The sequence below is a fragment of the Pongo abelii genome, chromosome 5 (assembly GCF_028885655.2).
Source record: "Pongo abelii isolate AG06213 chromosome 5, NHGRI_mPonAbe1-v2.0_pri, whole genome shotgun sequence".
NCBI lineage: Eukaryota > Metazoa > Chordata > Mammalia > Primates > Hominidae > Pongo > Pongo abelii.
Window position 1 is genome coordinate 72,412,087 of NC_071990.2, and position 22,150 is coordinate 72,434,236.

A 22,150-nucleotide genomic window follows, 5' to 3' on the forward strand; every position below is an offset into this window, starting at 1 on the left:
TCTTTCTTTTTTTTCTTTTTTGTAGAGATGAGGTCTTGCCATGTTGCCCAGGCTGGTCTTGAACTCCTGGGCTCAAATGATCTGCCAAAGTGCTGGGACTACAGGTGTGAGCCACAGCACCTTGCCCCCCTTTCTTAATGCAGGGTTTAGGTGCATTTGGTTTCCTGCTTTCACATTTTCCCATGGCAACCAAATTCTGCCTTATATCATGTGGAGTCTTTAGTGTGAACAAACATTTGAAAAGCTCATCTGATATGATATATTTACAATACCTAGTGTGAATGTATAGTGTGACATATTTATAATACCTATAGTAAATGAAAAAAAAAAGAAAGAAAATGTGAGATCCCATCTCAAAGAGTATAGATTTAAAACCTCGTATCTTGGTCTTAATACTATAAATCCTTGAGACTATGCCGATTAAGGTTAGTCTAAATGTTTGAAGTTTTCATGTTTCTATATTGGACACTTGCTTGAACCACAATCTGTCAGGAGACAGATCAGGAACTTCAGATGCTCATGGTAGCTCAGAAGCACAGAGACTGATGTTTAGGGAGGTAATGCATGTCAACATTTTGAGCTTAAAACTTACCAGGAGTTTTCGCATTGTGAGATTCTAAGAGATCACCACAGAGTCTCTAGAGATGAAGCAGAGATTCTTCTACCCTATGTTCCCCATGACAAAGTCCAGTTTTTAATAAAATTAGATGCCAATTCTACTAAAATGAGTTTTTCTCTATGGATTCTATAACATACTTGATATGGCGTGTGGAAGGAAAAATGTTAAACTTTAAAAATTTCAGAGATTCTAACCTTTTAAATTTTGAGATTACTCTGATAAATGGAGGAGGCAGTTTTCCAGAGATTGGAAAAGGAAAAGGCAAGCTGATGAGAGACCCAGACAAAACATTGAGAATTACAGGCAGATTTGGAAGAATTCGGGGCAGTATCAGCTGCTTTTTATTGAAAGCAAAAACATACCTAGCTGCTTTAAATGAGTTCAAGTTTCCAGGCATTGATGAATTTCATTTCAAAGTACAGAAAATACTTGCAGATATGATTATATAATCAATGCTAGTCAATATATGGAGTTGTAGATCAAGAAAGAGGATTAAGAATATGAGAGATGAATGAGCTTTTAATTTTCAAAGTTCAAGAAAGCAGTAAATTCTGACTGGAAATAACATGGGTTTAACATAAATTCTCAGTAAAATTTTACAACTATTTATTAGGCATATGGCTAGTGACAACTGATAAAAGGAGTTCACTGAAAACATGAATTTTCTAAGAACATGTCTTATCAGCCAATTTAATTTTATTTCCTTTTAAACATAATGAAAATACAGTGTATTCTGAGGCATTAGACAAAGTCTCTCATGAATATATTGTAGACATATGGAAATAAATTGTGAAGTTGATTTATGGTCTTGATTACAGGGTTCAGGTAGCTCTGTCTTCAGCTCTGCCCTGTTTAATATTTCATCAACAACTTAATTGAAGATAAACATGTCATCCTTAGCACATCTGGAGGCCGCAGAATTAGGAGAGTGTTTAACATGTTAAGTGGCAAAATCAGAAATCTAGAAGAACACAATAGCTAGAAATAACAAATTGAGATGGTATCTAAACAAAGTAACATAAAATCCTTCATTAAAATTTTAAAAAGTAAATCATATAGCCATAGACAAATTAACTTTGAGCCTAAAAACTATTTATTTACTTCTTTTTGTTTAGCATAAGCTTATACTGACACGTAGGCTGGGAGCATTGCTTTTTTTTCTTTTCATTTTGCTTATTCCTCTAGTAAGTCTGCCTATATTAAGGCATTGCTCTTTGGAAGGGAACAATGCTTGTGACAACGCACATTGGTGCTGGCTTGGCAGGAATCAGCGAGCCTGGTTTAGGTCAATTCAGTGACCCAGACTGTGGTTGGTCTTTTGATAAAGGATTTACAAAACAAGGAAATTTTTCCAAGTCCTGAGGTTCAATATTTTGAGCAAGGGTAGGCATAATCAGGGCCTCAGACCAAATCCAGCCTACCTATTTTTATATGACTGGTAAGCCAAGAATAGCTTTTATGTGTTTAAATGACTGAAAAAGAAGATCAAAATAATAATAATATTTTATGACATTTGAAAATATTTGAAATTAAAATTTAAGTGACTATAAATAAAGTTTTATTGGAATATAACCACCATATTTTGCCATTAATACATTAGGTCTTCTACTTCATTCTTAACGACCCTAGAGCATCCTTTTTTGGTGCTGAAAATATATGACGAATCTCTTAGAGTACCTTTATACTTTTTGAAAATATTTTTGGAAATGCTTTTATAACCAGTGTCACTTGCAACAAACTTCGCATGTTCATCAAAGTAACCAGGTACAGAGAGAAACTTCCTGAGCCCTATTTCTTACAAACTTTAAAGCTTTATTGGGTATAATTAAACTAATTTCTATGTTTATACTTGGCTAACTCTTTCACCTTCTTCTTAAGAGGTCTTCCTTTGCCAACCTATTAAAATTACAATCTACCCAAACATCCATTCTTGAATTCTATAGCACTTATTACATTCTAATGTACTCTATTTTTTGTTATTTATTACACTTATTGTTTATTATGTTTCCCCTTCCACTTTGGTGAGATATTTGTCTGTTTTATTTATCAGGTATCATAAAACCTGAAACAATGCTTGTTACACAGCAGTATTGAATAATTATCTGCTGAGTGAATAAAGAGAGCAAAATAGTTTATTGCTAGAAATCCTCCGTTTTCCTGAAGTAAAATGTAATTGTGACATCATGATTATGAAATCTATTTCCACCTTAAAACCAGGCAGAAAATTTCTGATTATTCCTGCCACATGCTCCATATTTCCTTAGAAAAGATTATTGTGTGCATTCCCAGGTTTTAATTTATTGGAGTCGCCACCAAAGCAATTATGCAGCTTTGTAATTAAGTAGGGTATGTATATGCTTGCTTTTGTGGCGAGTATAAATCACAGTCTACCAACTTACCTGTGCAAGTCTCTTTTCATGTTTTATAACTCAAATTAGTATCTAACCTCAAGCTACTATTTTACTGATCTAGTAGAAAACTGAACGTCTGTCCTTTTAGAGACACAACCAAGACATTGGTAGAGAGTGAGCTGAGGGACATTAGTTCTCCATCATAGATCTAGCAGATGCTATAGAGACCAACATCACCCATATCCGCCTTTCCTTTTCAGGTTCAGTGGTTGTGCACTGGGACCTATGGCTCTATTGCAAGAATGTCTGTGACCAAAAGTACTGCTTAGGAAGGAAGATATAGCTTCTCTTTTATCTTCAGAACCATCAGAACCATAGTCCTCTCTCTTGGTTCTACCTAACCAGCTGTGAAAATCTCTTTTTAATCTTGGGTCTTTGGTTTTTCTAGACATTCTATGTCTTCAAATTCCTTTCTCCCTTTTAAATCATCTTTAAATGTTCTAAGTTCTCCTAAGAGCCTAGGCTTTCAGAAAGCAAAAACCAGAGAGACTTCCATGTTATTTTGATTTTGACTCTGTCATACAGTTTCTCATGGGCATAAACAGCTAGTGGCTTCTTTACAGAAAAAGGGAGAAAAATGGGGGAAAATAAAAACAATGATATCTCAAATATACAAAACTTATTTTTAAAACTACCTTTACTCAGGTGAAAATCCAGTGCCTCAGTGAGGTTATTAAACTCTTCTCTTCCAAGCTTTGCTAAGTGATTTTTGTGTTGAACAGGTAAACTCTCAGATAAATTGGGTAGGCATTAAAAGATAATTTTGAACATTTCACTATTTTTTCAATCAAATAATTTTCAAAAATAGCTTCTTGCATGGTATTGATTATAGGGCCTTATTGATATACACAATCCGAGCCATATTAAGAAGAAACAAAGCTTTATATAATTTAAGAGTAGCTTTAGTCTTAGGTGTTTTATGAAGAAGGAAAGGCAATTTAAAGTGAAAACTACTTTAGGCTTTAGGAAATTTTTCTGTGATGGAAATTACTCCTTTGCCTAATTGTTATTTAAAACATCTTTTAAGCATATATATGTATATATATGTGTGTGTGTGTATATATGTATATATATATACATATGTATGTATATATATATACATATGTATGTATATATATATGCATGCTTAAAATACATATATATGCTTAAAATACATACACATGTATATATGTATTTCTCAGAAAACTTTCCTTTGAGCCATTTCTTGCTAAGGATTCACTTCCTTCAAATAAAGTTACATAACCTTTTCAGGAAAGGGAAAAAAGCAACTTCCCCCCTTCTCTAATGCTCATATCTAGCAATTCCTTTTTTAAAACATTTTTATTGTGGTAAAAATATATATATTACATAAAATTTGTGATTTTAACCATTTTAAGTATACAATTCAGTGGTTCTAAGTACATTCACAATATTGTACAACCTTCATCATTATCTATTTCCAAAACTTTTTCTATCATCCCAAACAGAAACACTGTGACTATTAAAAAACAACTCCTGCCAGCCCCTGGTAACTTCTTATTTGTTTTCTGTCTCTATGAATTTGCCTATTTTAGATATTTCATGTAAATTGAATCATACAATATTTTGTCCTATTGGGACTGACCCATTTCACTTAGCATAATGTTTCCAAAGTTCATTTACGTTGGAGCATGTATCAGAACTTCTATCCTTTTCATAGCTGAATAATATTCCACTGTACATATATAACACATTTTGTTTATTTACTCATGTGTTAATGGACCCTTGGGTTATTTACATCTTTTGGCTAATTCGAATAGTGCTGCAATGAACACTGACGTACAAATATCTGTTTGAGTCCCTGCTTTCAATTATTTGAGGTATATACCTAGAAGTGGAATTGTCTGATCATATGTAATTCTGTTTAACTTTTTGGTGAATTGCCAAACTGTTTTCCACAGTGGCTGCACTATTTTACATTTTCACCAGTAATGTATGAGAGTAGCAATTTCTTCATGTTCCTGCTAACACTTGTTGTTTTCTTTTTTATTATTTTTATTACAGCCATCCCAGTAGGTGTAAAGCGAGATCTCATTGCGGTTTTGATTTGCATTTCCCCAGTGACTAATGATGTTAAGTATCTTTCCATGTGCTTATTGGCTATTTGCATATCTTCTTTGGAGAATTGTCTATTCAAGTACGTTGCCCATTTAAAAAAAAAAAGACTTTATTATTTAGAGCAGTTTTAGGTTCACAGCAAAATTGAAGGATGGTACAGAGATTTCACACATACCCCTTCCCCCACATAAACATAGCATCTCCCAGTATCAAAATTCTGTACCAGAATGGAGCATTTCTTATAATTTATGAACCTATGTTGACACAAAATTATCACCCAAATTCCATAGTTTACATTAGGATTTTCTCTTGGTATCGTACATTCTATGGACTTTAACAAATGTGTAATGACATATACTCACCAATATAGTGTCATGCAGAATAACTTAAGCACTAAAAATAGATCTGTCCCTCCACCCAACAACCACTGATACTTTTACTCTCTCCATTGATTTGCCTTTTCCAAAATGTCATATAGTTGAAATCATGCAATATGTAGCCTTTTTAGATTGGCCTTTTTGACTTTGTAATATGCATCTAAGTTTCCTGCATTTTGTTTCGTTACTTGATAAATCACTTCTTTTTTAATGCTGAATATTCCTTTGTCTTAATGTCACAAAGTTTATTTATTCATTCACCTGCTACGGAACATCTTGGTTGCTTCCAAGGTTTGGCAATTATAAATAAGCCTCCTATAAACATTCATGTGATAGTTTTTTGCAGACATAAGTTTTCAATTAATCTGGATAAATACCAAGCAAGGCAATTTATGGATCATATGGAAAGAGTGTGTTTAGTTTCTTTAAAACTAAATTGCCAAACTGTCTTCCAACATAGCTGTACTATTTTGCATTCCCACTAGCAATGAAATAGAGTCCTTGTGGCTCCATATTCTTGCCAGTATTTGGGGGTGTTATTGTTTTGGATTTTGGCCATTCTGATAGATGTGTAGTGGTATCTCGTAGTTTGCAATTCCCTAGTAACATATGTTGCTAAGTATCTTTTCTTATGTTTATTTGCCATCAATATAACTTCTTTGATGAAGTGCTTGTTCAGGTCTTTTTCCCCCTTTTAAGATGTGTTGTTTGTTTTTTTATTGTTGAGTTTTAAGAATTATTTGTATATTTTGGATACGGTTTCACATATGCGGTTTGCAAATGTTTTCTTCCAGTCTGCAGCTTGTATTCTCATTCTCTTGACAGTGTCTTTCACAGAACAGAAGTTTGTTAATTTTAATAAAGTCCAGCTAATCAATTATTTATTTGATGGTTTGTGCCTTTGGTGTCATTGCTACACCCAAGGTCATTGAGGTTTTCTCCTGTGTTATCTTCTAGGAGTTTTACAGTTTTGCATTTTACATTTAGGTCTGTGATCCATGTTGAGTTAATTTTTGGGAAAGGTGTAAGGTGTCTAGATCAATTTTTCTTGCATGTGGATATTCAGTTGTTCTAGGTTCATGTTTTGAAAAGACTATCTTTGCTCTGTTATATTGCCTTCGCTCCTTTGCTGAACATCAGACATTTATCTAGGTCTATTTCTTGGCTCTCCATTCTGTTCTATTGATGTATTTGTTCTTCCACCAGTACCACACTATTGTGATTACTGCAGCTTTATAGTAAGTATTGAAGTCATATAGTGTTAGTCCTTCAACTTCTCCTTCAAATGGTGGCTGCCCTAGGTCTTTTGCCTCTCCATATACTTTCGAAACAGGTTATCAATAAACACAAAATAACTTGCTGGAATTTTGACTGGGATTCCATTGTACCTATAGATCAAGTCGAGAAGAACTGACATTTTGATGATACTGAGTCTTCTTATCTATAAACATGGGCTATCTCTTCATTTATTTATTACTTCTTTGATCTGTTTTAATAGAGTTTTGTAGTTTTCCTCACATAGATCTTTTGCATATTAGATTTATACCTAAGTATTTCACTTTGTAGGGTACTAATGTAAATTGTATTTTGTTTTCAGTTTCAAATTTCACTTGTTCATTGCTGGTATATAGGAAATTGATTAACTTTCATATATTCACTTTGTATCTTGCAACCTCAGCGTAATTGCTTATAAGTTCCAAGCGTTGTTTGTGTGTGTGTGTCAATTCTTTTCAACTTTGTACACAATCATGTTTTCTGTGAACAAAGACAGTTTTGTTTCTTCCTTTCCAATCAGTATATCTTTTATTTCCCTTCTTGTTTTATTGCATCAGTTCAGATTTTCAGTGTGATGTTGTAAGGACGTTGTGAGAGAAGACATTCTTTATCTTGTTCCTGGCCTTAGAGGGAAAGCCTCTAGTTTCTCAGCATTAAGTATAACATTAGCTGTAGGTTTTTTGCAGTGTTCTTTATGAAGTTTAGGAAATTCCCCTCTATTCCCAGCTTGCTGGGAATTTTTTTTTTTAATTGTGAATAGATGGTAGATTTTGTCAAATGCTTTTTCTACATCCATTGATATGATAATGTGATTTTCTTCTTTAGCTTGCTGATGTGATGAATTACATTTTTGAATTTAGAACCAGCCTTGCATACCTAAGATAGATCCCACTTGGTCATGGTGTTTAGTTCTTTTTATACATTATTAGATTTGATTTACTGAGACTGTTGAAGATTTTGACACTGGTATTTATGAGAGATATTAGTCTGTAGTGGGTTTTGTTGTTTGTTTGTTTGGTTGGTTTCGTTTTTGTCTTTTAATGCCGTTGTCTGATTTTGGTCTGATTTAAATGCCTTAGTCTGATCAGTCTCACATAATGAATTAGAAAGAATTTCCTCTGCATTTTGAAGAGAAAAGATTACAGAGAATTTATATAATTTTTTCCTTAACAATTTGGTAGAATTTGCCAGTAAGCCCATTGGGGCTTGGTTCTTTCTGCTTTGGAGGGTTTTTAACTATAGATTCAATTTAAAAAATAGATATGGAGCTATTCAAATTGTCTATTTCTTCTTGTGTGAGTTTTGTCCAATCATATTTTTCAAGAAATTGGTACATTTCATCTAGGTTATCAAATTTGTGGACATAGAGTTGTTCATAATATTTATTATCCATTTAATGTTCATAAGATCTGTAGTGATATCCTCTTTCACTTCTGATATTAATAATTTGTATGTTCTTTCTTTTTTTCTTAGTTACCCTGGCTAGAGGTTTATGCATTTTATTGAACTTTCCACAAAACCAGTTTTCAATTTTGTTGATCTTCTCTATTGATTTCCTATTTTCAATTTCATTGATTTCTGCTGTAACTTTTATTATTTATTTTCTTCTGCCTAATTTGGATTTTATTTTCTCCTCTTTTTCTGGTTTCCTAAAGTAGAACTTAAATGATTAATTTTAGATATTTATTCTATTCTAATATATGTATTGGATGCTATAAATTTCCCTCTAAGCACTGCTCTCACTGCAACCCACACATTTTGATAAGTTTGATTTTCATTTTCATTTAATTCAAAATACTTTTAAATTTTTCTTGATATTTCTTCTTTGTCCCAAGTGTTATTTGAAAGTGTGCTATTTGATCTCCAAGCAATTGGGAATTTCTCAAATATCTTTCTATTGTTGACTTGTAGTTTAATTCCATTGTTCTTTGAGAACAGATATTGTATCATCTCTATTTTTAATTTGTTAAGGTGCGTTTATGCATCAGAATGTGCTCTCTCTTGGTAAATACTCTGAGTGAGTTTTAGAAGAATGCGTAATCAGCTGTTGTTGAATAGTCAGTTTATTGGTGTTGCTATTTAGTTCAACTATGTCATTATGGATTTTTTGCCTGCTGGATCTGTCCATTTCTAATAGAAGTGTGTTGAAGTCTTCAACAATAATTGTGGATTCATCTACCTCTCCTTGAAACCCTATTAGTTTTTGCCTCCGATATTTTAATGCTCTGTAGTTAGGTGCATACCCATTAAGAATTTTTATGTTTTCTTAAAGAATTGATCCCTTTATCATTATGTAATGCCCTTCTTTATCTCTGATAAATGCTCTTGCTCTGAGCCTTTGCCTCTAGACTACAAACTTCACAAGTGCTTCTCAGTTTTTCCCTCCTTAAGGTGGGCTGGGATTAGTAGAAATGGCTGGAGTTGGATATTTCCATTCTCCTACATGAGAGGCTGGAGAGGGCTCTAGTTGGGTATTTTTCTTGCCCCAGGTTGGTTAGGTACTGAGAAAAACCTGACAGTTTATGCTTTGGTAAATAGTTTCTCTTGAGGGCAGGCCTTAAAAATAACATAAGGCTCTTGTGTATTTCAAAATGGTTAATTTCTCCTCCCTAGGCCAGTAGTATGAGGGAATTTTTCTTCAATCTTTCCTTTGAGAATCTGATTGATCTCCTAGAGGTAAAAGTCACAAATGTGTGTGGCCCCCCCTTATAATTGGGTCTTCCTGGAGTTTTTAACTCTCTGACTTGTCCACATTTACCTCGAAGCAATTCATTAATTGCAGTTTAGGTTTTCCTGCTACTGTGGTAATGGGCCCCTCAGAGGTTTCTACTTGTGCTCTGGTAACTTGGTGATTCTTTGTATTCACCTGTCAATTCATCCAATTTGTGGGGCAGCAGTTTGCCCTGTGACTTCACTTCTCTGACAGATCTATGAAGAGTTGTTGATATTTCATTTTGTTTAGCTTTACTTTTTGTTGAGATGAAAGGAAGACTTCCAAGCTTCTTTCATGCTGAACGAGAAACCAAAGTCTCTCCTTTGTTTATCTTTAAATTTGGTTTTCTACAAGATTTCCTGTTTCACCTAGGGTCAGTTTAGGTAATTTGTTTGTTTCTAGGAGTAACAATACCTTTTTAAAAGGATTTGTGTTTCTTGTGTAAGGCAGAGAACTGAAGCTTACGTCACTTTATTTCAGCTCATAAACTTTCACCCTGTACCTGAAAATCATCCTACAGCTCTTCTTAAAACTGAAATGTTTAACTTTCTCATTAGTTATCTGAAATTATTCATCTCAATCTTTAAAATAAATTCAATACGCCTCTTACACAATCATCTATATACTATGACTAATTTTGCCTCATCAGTAGTGTTACAAAGGGCTGTGATGTGTGGTTAGCTGTTAAAGAACCAAATTTCTACCATCCTACCCCATCTGTCTCCTTTTTCCTCACTGTTCAATGGAAGCATATCAAGGTTTCTCTTGCAATAAGTCTATTCTAACTGTGTAGGTGCTTATAACTGACTCACCCCTCAACTACCTGAGAATGGTCACACTAATACATTTTTTAACAGTATTCCACTTCTTAAAGGTGATAAGCTTCCAATATGCTAAAACAATTATCCTTTACAAATATCACTCCATGTATACAGCAATGTTTTACCAATATTAGCAGTGATACAGTAATAGGAAAATAAGCAAAATGTAGATGTCAGATCAATAGTCCCAGCTCAGAATTTCAAGAGGTGCTTTATAATACTTGGTCATATTCCTGTACGATGATCTCATGATATAAGTGTTTTTTTCCAACCAGAATGACTATATTGTGTATATCACTATATACAATAGATAAATGGCTAACATACAAAAGAGAGGAAACATAGCTGTCATGTAAAAAATGGTTTTAGTTTCTCTTTATCTCTTTTCTCTTTTTAAATAATGACAATGGTTTCACAGATGTAATTTGTGAGGAAAAAATTATAATTGAGATTAAAAGTTCAGTAAGTGAAAGAAATATGAGAATTATGTTAGCACATTAAATTCTATGATAACACAATTTATGGTAAATAATTAGGCATCAGGGCAATTATGAGCAGATGTCTTAGAACAACTAACCTTTCAACTAGCCTTTGGTCATGTGTTTAGACATTTGACTGTTGGTACTGGTTCTTCTGAGAATATTGTCTCTGGAAGCCTTCCCCAAGGAATTTCTTTCCACCTTCATCTTTTCCTAAGCTAGTGATGGCTATAGTCCCAGTGGGCTTCTGTTTTGCTTCCAGGGCTCTGTGACTATCACTGCCTCTAGTAGGAGACTCCCCAAGGAGCTCACAGCTACCTCCAACACCAGGCTCTCCAGAACTGAAGCTGTGCCATCTTCATTAAAGAATAAGCTCCTGTCTTGCCTTGAAATTTGGTTACTCATGCTGTGACTATAAAATATCCTAGAATAAATCAAGACAAATCATGCTAATAAACACAAAATTTTTTAAAAACTGTAACTATTACTGAACTGCTGTCTAAGTTATTCCCACACCAAATACAAAAGCTACTACAATTAACTCTAAGGCATAAAAATTTCTACTTTCTTCTGAAAAGGAGCATATCCATGCCGTCATCACAGGCTAAGGACCATTTCCCTAAAAATTGGAGGAATGTTGTGCTGTCTATCGGTAATTATGCTGCTTTCACAAAACATTTCTTCGAAGATCCAAGAAGTAGTATTCCATCTGGAAAACTAGCAATTTCAAATTCAGTATTTTTGCTAATTATTATGGTATAGGGCTTCCAGGTATAATTTTAGGGATTCCAAAAAGCATTTTGCTAATGATAAATTAACTATGAACATTTTGGTTCAATATATGTACAGAATCATGCCATCTTTATCTTTCACTCTTATAATTACTTAGAGAAAAATACATTACTTAAAATATAGTTCTTAATTTAAGTAAGCAACATAAAAGTAAATATTTATGCAACAATAGATTAGAGCATGACTACTTATTTTACAGAAAAGAAACAAAACCTTAGTTTATATCCAGGGCTGGTAAACTATCATCTGCAGACCACTTGTTTCTACAAATAAAACTATATTGGAACACAGTCATGTCCACTCATTTACGTTTTTCCTATGACTACTTTTCTGATACGAAGGCAGAGTTGAGTAGTTACAACAAAGATCATATGGCATGCAAAGCCTAATATATTTACTATGTGGAACTTACCAAAAAAAGTTTGCCAATACCTGGCTTAGATTTTCACACAGGAGTGTTTTCAATGGTGGGCATCTCTGATGAATTTGGGGGTTTTCTTAATAAAACTTTAGCTTACTCATGACTTTTTGTGAGTGCATCTTCTATTTGTTGGAGATCCACCCATACTTATAATGACTTTGAAAAACCCCATAATTTCCTTTTAATGCAGAAGGTCATTGGTTAATGTTCTATTAAAGGAAGAGAGGTGATGCATAATTCTATCCTTTTTATATTAAGGACAGAATTGGTTGTCTATTAGCAGCAACCTATGTTTATATTAAGTGGCCAACCATGTTCATATTTTGTACCAATGGGTGGGGTATGGTGGGGAATGGGAACAAAGACTAAATTGGCCTTATGGTTTTTAATACTTGTTTGTCAATATCTGCAACTTTTTTGCTGCTTAGCTACAGAAAAAAATACACTACACTCACATAGTGCAATCCTCTATCTTTTCTGCAGTTGTACCCAGGTTGCTTAGTACTATTGGAGAAAATGTGCACACAACTGCAAATTGGAGATGCCAGATACCTATGATCTAACCTCAGTCAAGCTTTCCTAAAATTCTTGTTTATATGGTCATCTCCATTTCCCGTTCCCAAATATTTATTATATAACTTCATCATGATTCTTTCCTCATGAATTACTCTCAAAAGATTACCTTTACCTCTTCTTTTATCAAACAGCAACTTCCTCTATGTCCATCTCTTTCCCTCCAACATGCATTAAATCTCTATATTCAGACTAATTATCTGCTTTTCTTTCATTTCAAGATAACACAGAGCACTATAAAATCAAACTCATGTGAACCAGGGCTCTTATCCCTAGAAAGCTTGCTAATAATTTCAAAGATACAAGCAATCAAGAGGAAGTGATGAAGCAGAAAGGGGTCCAAGACCTCTAGTGCAGCCTCCACACCCAGTACTTCATTCCTGAAACACCTGTCCTAGCCCTTGTTCCTGATCCCACCCCAACTTTTCTTACTAACCGCTCTCCGCCAGTGCAGATGATGCCTTTTCATTTGTTGCAACTCAATTTAGTTGCTGCTCCTTTCAGTAATCCTTCTCTGAATCCCTGTCTGGGCAGAGATGCTCAACCCATATGATTGCAGACACCCCATGCTTGACTACATCATGGTACTCTCCTCACTATATTGTATTTGTTTTTCTATCTCCTCCCTGGATGGTAAGCAACTTGTATGTAGAATTTTTTTTTCTGTATCTCTAGCTATTAGCCTGGTGCCTGCACCAAATTAGGTGTTTAATAAATGCTTGTTAAAGAATAAAAAATATTAAGGATCTCTGCCCTCTGGTACACTATAGGTTAGAATGGGAAAAGCCACATGGGGAGAAGTGATATAAATACAGTGTAACAAGGGCTTTAATAGATGAAAAAACTATACGAAGATCGGGGGGACCACTAACTCTGTCCCAGGTAGTCAAGGGGAATTTCATAAAGGCAGAGAAAAAATAAAGCTGCATTTTGAAGAGAGAATAGATTTTTTTTCAGGCAGAGAGAAGAAGAAAGGATGTGTGGGGTAGAGAGAACGCTACATCTGAAGTCATTATTATCATTCTGCAAAACTCAAATATAATGATGAAAATTAGGTAACTCATATGATAAACTATTAAAGTGTTATGCTTTTGTTTAGTTATAGAAGGCATCTGGTATTTCAGTATTTACAAAGGAAGTGAATTTAGCCTAACATTTGTATTATTGGATGATAGAAGTATTTTTAAAATTAGTGTATAACTTGAAGACACACTTTTTGGTGGCTCATCATGCAATGATTATTACAGATGTACTGTGAATTATTGATTTAGAAAGCAATTGAGTTTTAAAACTGCTAAAACTAAACTAATAAGCATTTCTTTTTTTATGATTTATGCAACCGAGTACACAAGCCAATTATTTATATTTGTTAATTAAACAATTATTGTTATTAATTGAATGATCAAATAACAAGTGGAAGTTCTCCATCATTTGCCCTAACATTCATGATGAACTTTAAGGTAATATTGAAACCTTAAGGTACTATTTTCATTGTGAAAATGCATAGGAAATATACTTTTGTAAAATAAACCAATGACACATAAGCTGGTTTTAAAGGTTAGTGCAATGTACAACAGCTGATAAACATATCAAAATCTTTAAAAATTACATGTAGTGAATTGTAATTTGCAACAAGAACTTCATTTATCACTAGTTGTTGGTATTCTCATTGTGATTTAATACTCATTACAGACCAAGTTTAGAGAATGAATGGGCTGGGAGAAGGTATAGCAGATACATAGAGATTATGAAAGTTTCCTGTACTTTGAGTATTTACCCAGACAATTGTTTGTGGGTTCCTAGATCTCCAGAGGAAAAAAGGATGCGGTCCACAAGGACATTTACATACTAGGGAAACCAGGCCCTGCCCACAGAGGATTACACATTCTACATCCCTGGAGAAACTAAAGAGAAACGATATAAAATGGAAATAGTGCAGAAGAGACAGAGAAGGAAGCTCTAGAAGAGTGATTCTTAACCTGTGCTGATTGTGTCCTTCTCCTACCCCCAGGAGGGGATATTTGGCAATGTATGGGGACATTTTAATTGTCACAAGCAGAGGTTGCTACTGGCATTTAGTGGGCAGTGGCCAGGGATACTACTAAACATCTTATAATGCACAGGATCATCTTCACAACAAAGAATTATCTAGCCCAAAATGTCAAAGTAGTGCCAAGGTTAAGATACTGCACCATTACTGGCTGCAGTTGTTTTTATGTGAGGAAACAAAATAAGTATGGATAAGAAATTAATGGCATTCACTTTTAGGTTGTAAATGAAAAATATAGTTTTATATGGTATGTGAAATGAAAAATTTATTTGGCATATACAAAACAATATAAAGAAAAAATAAAAAAGTCTTGTCGTCCCACCATCCAGAGGAAACCATTATTACATTTTTAAACTAACTTCTAGAAGTTTTTGTGCAAATAGGTTAGAAGGACACTATTAATCAGATGGTAAAACTGCTGCATTGGAAAAGGGTATGCTATCAAGGTAAATTGGTAGAAATAACATGAGAGAAATTAGTAAAATTAAAGAAGAAATGTACAGGTTAATGAGAACTTGTGAAGAGACAAACAAGGAGAGAATCCCAGGAATCTATTTTGAATGAATTGAGTAGAGTTAAGTGTTTGCAGTGACACACACACCCCACTTCCTATGATTCTAGCAATGGGGCTAGTATCTTCTAATAATGTTGAATTAGAAAATAAAAACAAAATACTTGCAAATGAAATAAATAGTAGAAGCAGACACCTTGATTGGCAGGGACGAGTATGTGTACTACAGTCAGAATATGATATCTTTGGGGAAAATTTTGCATTATGTATAAATTAGACCTGCATGAAAGAGAACTTTTGTATATGATGCGCATTTGTTTCTTCCAGTGGTTTGTCTCAACCAGTGCCAATCACCGTAGCAATTAAAAATGCACACATCTTCATCTGTTCTCTATTTACTGACATTGTTGCACAGAAAACTTTATATTAGGCAATGACAAAACATTTTTTCTTGACAGCCTATGTCAGTGGGTTTAGAATTAGAACAATTGTTAGTCACCCCAACAGATCCCTCCTGTTGACTAAATCAATGAGAGGAACAACAGGAATAGTACAAGGGGTTAACAACATGCACTATGTGAACACGTGTGTTATAATTATGTTAGTAAAAACTTGGGGTCATAAAGCATAGAGATTTAGTAGTCTGTTTTTTCATTTGGCATATGACATGAACATCTTATTTTATTAGTCTTCTAGACACAACTTTATCTTCTACACACAGAGAATTCATCACATGGCTCTACCATAATTTACTAAACTAATCCTATTGTTGAACATATAAGCTACTTATAACTCTTCTCTGTTTTAAAATACCTCACATCAAGCATCATTATACAATAGTTTTTAAAATGAAATATATTTAGAAATAAATGTTGGGTGTATAATCAATTCACTGGACTTTTTGCTATTAACAGCTTTATTGAAGTATAATTTACATATCATACAATTTACCCATTTTATACATATAATTCAATGATTACAGAATCATTGAATTGTGCAACCACCACTAATTCAATGACTACAGAATCATTGAATTGTGCAACCACCACTATAATCTAATTTTAGAATATTTTCATCACTCCAAAAAAAAAGTCTTGTGCCCATTTACAATCACTCCCTTTCCCTAAGCAAACACTGATTTACTTTCTGTCTCTATATATTTGCCTTTTTTGGACTTTTCATATAAATGGAATTATGGAGTATATGTTCTTTAGTGTTTGGCTTCTTTCACCAAGCATAATGCATCTGAGGTTTATCCATGTTGTGACGTGCATCAGTACTTCATTCCACATTGGGCTTTTAAAGCTATCAGTCACCTATCATGAGCATGCATGCTTTAGGTAATTTGACTTAGAAATTTCTTTTTTTTCTTCCAACTTTTAGGTTCAATGGGGACGTGTGCAGGTTTGTTACATGGGTAAATTGCGTGTTGCAGGAGTTTGATGCACAGATAATTTTTTCACCCAGATAACTGGCATAATACCCATTAGGTAGCTTTTCAATCTTCACCCTCTTCCCACCTTCAGACTCAAGTAGGCCCTGGTGTCTATTGCTCCCTTCGTTGTGTCCTTGTGTTCTCAATGTTTAGCTTCCACATATAACTTCTGATGCGTCTCACTATCTGGTGAGTAGGGTTGATGGCAGATCTTGGCTGAGTATCCACACGCCTCTTACACACCAGGATGTGAAGTTAATGACCTTTATTTTAATATTTGGATGCAGTTTAGGGCCTAAGAATTTCCCTGTTCTTCTCAGTTGGAAAACACATGATTTCTTCTTGCATTCCTTTTTTTCTAGACGAGTATTTCAGTCATAAGATTATCCTCTTAGCTCTGATAATGATTGATCAAAAGACAAAATATATATGTTTGACTTGAAATTTTAACCTAACTAATGATACTTTGCTGGTGATTAGCCATGGATTTGATTTATCATGGTAAGATATCGAGAGACACAAATATATTTTTTAAAAAGGAAGTCATGTTTTAAAAATCCATCAATCCAGAGTACTTAAACTTAGTAGAGGACAGTTTACTAAAACCTCATAAACAAGAGTAGGGAAAGAGCAGAATGGCCCAGAATATATTCTAAAATATCTGAGGGGAAGGGATGTTTTTGGAAATACTATTAAATGTCAAATTGTTCCAAAAATAAAAGCTAAGAATATAGATAGTTAAGGTAGAGTGTGGTAAGCAGCATGATGACCCCCAAATGTGTGCACATACTGATCCAAAATGAACTTGGCAGATGTGATTAAGGATCTCGAGATGGAGAGATTATCCTGGGCTGTCTAGGTAAACTCATATAATCACAGATGTCCTTACAAGGGAAAGAACAAGATATGAGAGTAAGAAAAGGAGAAGTGACAATGGAGGCAGACATCAGAGTCATTCAGAACCGTGGGCCAAAGAGTGCAGGAGGACACTTGGACTCCTGTAGCTAGAAAAGGCAAGGAATGGATTATTCCCTGGAGCCTCTAGAAGAAACACAGGCTTGATTACTCCCTAATTCTGGCCAAGTTCAACCGCTTTGGATTTCTGACCTTCAGAACTATAAAAGCATATATTTATTTTATTTTAAGCCACTAAGTTTTTGGTAATTTGTTATAACAGCAATAGGAAACTAATATATAGAGACCTATGATAAGGAGAGAGGGAGAGGACTCTGACCAACATTCAGGGGGAAATGTGAGGGAGAGGAATGCCAGGAAATCCTGAGCAAGCCCAGCTTCTGGAAGACATGCTGGGAGCAGGCCTCCAGCAGCAGTATCTGGGCTGGGCCCTGGCTTGTCCTCAAAAAGCTCTGAAATTCAAGCATCACATATCTTTCTGCTCTCCCGTCCCGCAACACACAAATGACTCCAAAATGACTAATTCCAGTTTACCTTCAAGATGGGGCTTAACTAAAACATAACTTAAGTGCCCCTTTGTCTTATGTTTTTACTTTGCTTTTGTATATGAGATTGAAATTGATATTATTAGGCAGATCTAGTTTTGCACATTGCTTTTCCTACTTTCTAGCCATGCCGTGGTAAGCAAGTGACATAACATATTTACAATTTAATGCCCTCATCTGAAAAATGAGGAAATATTCTTATCTACCTCGTGGAGTTGCTAAGGAGATCAAATGAAGCAAAATGTTGGTGTTTAGACAGACATTGGAAACAGTAGCCATTATTTTTGTCACCATCACCCCCATTATTATCGTTTAAAATCCCTTAGTACCTGACACATAGTAAATGCTGTATGTGTTGCCAATATAAATAAAAACAAATTAGGGGTCAGGTAGGGCCTGGAAATTGATGACCCTGAAAACAAACTCTGTGGATGTCACAGAACTGCTGATGGTTGGCTCCACTTATTTGCAGATTTGCTGTGAAAATAAAGCTACACACAGAGGTATTTCATCCTGCTCAGCAGGGCAGCCTCTTACTTTACCAGCGTTAAATAAAGTGGGATTACTTCAAATATACTTCTAGAGCTTACTTAATGAAATTAACAATAATTTGCTATTTTTCCCTTTCTGTATGATCATATAGTTGTGATTACAGGAAAATTTTAAGAAAAACCCTTGATTTGTTCCATAAACAAAAATTATATCTGTGAATAGCCTTGTTTTCCCACTAAAATATCCCTGCATTTTCCCATGTTACTTATTATGTTTTATTTTTTACTACATGTAGTCTTATAACGTATCATGTGTTAAGACTTTATTTAACTCATTTGCCACAATGGGATGTATCTTCAGTGTCAAGTGTGCAATTAAAAATATTTTTTTCACAATGACTATGTACAAAAAACATGGACAGTGTCAGTACATTTTCCAGAGTAAATGTATTGCTCTAATCACTTGACTTGATGAAAAGAGCCAGCGTCTGCTTCCTCAGGAAAGTTCATAATGCGTCCCTCATGTTTGATTATCTGTGTGGCTCCCTCCCATTCCTTCTTCAGATTGCTTTCAAATATTATCTTCTCAGGAGGCCTTATTATCCAACAACCACTTTATTTAACTATCGACTGTTCCTTTTTCAGCATTTGTTCTCTTTACTCTTCATTGTATTGTATCTTTCTCAGAAACACAATCTCCGACACAATATATATTTTATTTGTTTTCTGTCTTGTCTCTATATATTTCATGAGGGCATGATTTTTGCATATTTTGTTTACTTCTGTGTCACCAGCTCTTACGACAGTGCTGGCAAATTGCAGGCATTCAACAAATATTTATCGAGTTAATTAATTAGCTGTGCTTTGTGTCTTGCTTCTCCAGTTCTCTAGTCCCAACAGGTTGAAGTAAAACTGCAAAATAGTCAAAATTTCATTTAATGTATTTACTGCAATTTGTGGTAGGGTATAAGAGATAGCTTGGTGGCTGTTGTCAGGACATACCCCTTGTCCTCACAGAAATGTTGACAGATTGCTAGGCTTCAATTAGGGAATTAAGGTATGATGATTATTTCTGGGCTCAGAAACTCGGGTGTAAGAGAATTTGAAATGAATTAGATTTGTATAAACCATCATGTATAGATTTGTATAAACCCCTTAGACCATTAGGCCTCATAGATTATTAATTAGACCATTATCCCCATAGATCATTCTGTCAGATCTATGTGGCAGGCAGAGGAGGAGCCCAGGTGATAAAGCAGCCAGGCATGGAGACCAGTGCCTTCCTCATGGGTACACGGAGGATTTGGCTACCTAATGAGGAGTTGCTTTCTTTCTTACCACCACTGCATGGAAATGGACTAGTGACAACTTACTTAATTTTGAAGTGGCTTGAGCAATGGTGGCTACTACAGTAGGGAGAGTGATAGACCTGACCTGTCAGAATGCAAAAGACATTTGGTGCTTATACAACCTGAATGAGAACATGTCTAATGACTCACGGTGCCCTGGCTCCAATTCCAAGCGGCAATGCCCCTATTTTAGGAAGATTTCCCTTGCTGGAGTAGAGCCCTCTTCTGGTTCTTATCCGATTACCCTGGATTGAGAATTAACAAGGCATTATTTCCTAATTTGTTAGGGCTTAAACTCTTAGAGTGACCTTTTACTCTGTTTCAATTAGGATTGTAGAAGAAATCCAACCACACTGGTTTAACTAAATATTTTATTTTCCTGTCATGTAAAATGAAGTTCAGAGATAGCTGTACAATGTTATCAAGATTCTGTCTCTTTCTACCTTCCCCTGTATGTGGCATTCATCCCCTTGTTTACAAGATGATTGCTACAACTCTAGACATCATGTCTTTGTCCGTTTCCGATGTTAAAGGAAGTGGGTGGGGGGAAAAGACAAAAGGGAGATGCTAGCAGATACTGTCTTCTTTTAATCAGGAAAATAACCATTTCCCATTAGATTTCTGCTTACATCTCATTGGACAAACTGGACCACATGGCACCCCTACAGGCAAGGGAATATGAAAAGTATTTTTGACTGAAATCACTGTGACCCGCAACAGAATCAGAATGTTCAGTTAGCATAGAAGAAGAAAGATAATCAATATTAGTTAAGCATTTAATATTAGTTAAGCAATATTCGTTAAGTTAATGTTAGTTAAGCAGAGTGTGCCATAAACTATTACCGCTTTCTTGCCTCCACACCTGCTTGCTTTTTCTTCCTCTCAGCCACCTTCCTCCAGTTTCCATCCCACTGTGCCATCCCTATTCACATCCTTGCCATGTCCAGCATATATAGAACAGAAGGCACATCGCCACATAGTGATCCCTGCTCTGCTTTCACACTGCCAACCCCAGATTCCTCTTTCTAAAGTAACACTCTGCATCCTTCCCTCACTCAGAAGCTTTCATTTATAAAACTTAGCTCTGGCCGGGCGCGGTGGCTCATGCCTGTAATCCCAACACTTTGGGAAGCCAAGGCGGATGGATCACGAGGTCAGTAGATGGAGACCATCCTGGCTAACATGGTGAAACTCCCTCTCTACTAAAAATACAAAAAATTAGCCGGGAGTGGTGGCGGGGCCTGTAGTCCCAGCTACTTGGGAGGCTGAGGCAGGAGAATGGCGTGAACCCGGGAGGCGGAGGTTGCGGTGAGCCGAGATCACGCCCCTGCCCTCCAGCCTGGGCGACAAGAGTGAAACTCCGTCTCAAAAACAAAGAAACAAACAAACAAAAACAACTCATTGGGTTTTCCACACTTACAGAGTGGGGAATTATGCTCCCTTCTTTTTTTTTTTTTTTTTTTTTTTTGAGATGGAGTCTCGGTCTGTCGCCCGGGCTGGAGTGCGGTGGCGCAATCTCGGCTCACTGTAAGCTCCGCCTCCCGGGCTCACGCCATTCTCCTGCCTCAGCCTCTGGAGTAGCTGGGACTGCAGGCGCCACCACACCCTGCTAATTTTTTTTTTTTTTTTTTTTTTTTGTATTTTTTAGTAGAGACGGGGTTTCACCGTGTTAGCCAGAATGGTCTCGATCTCTTGACCTCGTGATCCATCTGCCTCAGCCTCCCAAAGTGCTGGGATTACAGGCATGAGCCACTGCGCCTGGCCTATGCTCCCCTCTTGAGGGTGAAGTACCCACATAAATTATTTGGAATTCTTCTGCATAAGATGTTTGTTTTACTCCCCCATTTATTTATTCAATCATTTATTTTATCAATATGAAATCATGGCTATTTTATTTTATACTTTGGGTTTTAATTCTGTAACGCACTGAATGTTTTTGTCTCCCCAGAATTCTTTTGTTGAAGTCCTAACCCCAATGTGGTGGTGTTTGGAGGTGGGGCCTTTGGGAGTAATTGGGTTTGGATGAGGTTATGAGGTGGGGTTCCAGGATGGGGTTAGCATCCTTATAAGAAGAGGAAGAGACAGCAGAGCTCCCTCTCTCTCCACCAAGTGAGGACACAGTGAGAAGCCAGGGCATCTGGTAAGATGGCTCTTCCCACAGGGATTATTCAAGTCTCCTTTCCTTGTTTATCTATAAGCTCTTGCTCTGGCAGGGAGAAACATGGTTCCCATATACTGCCATCTCGTGACATAATTGTTCAATTCCATTATCAGAACTGTTAACCTGTACTCCCACA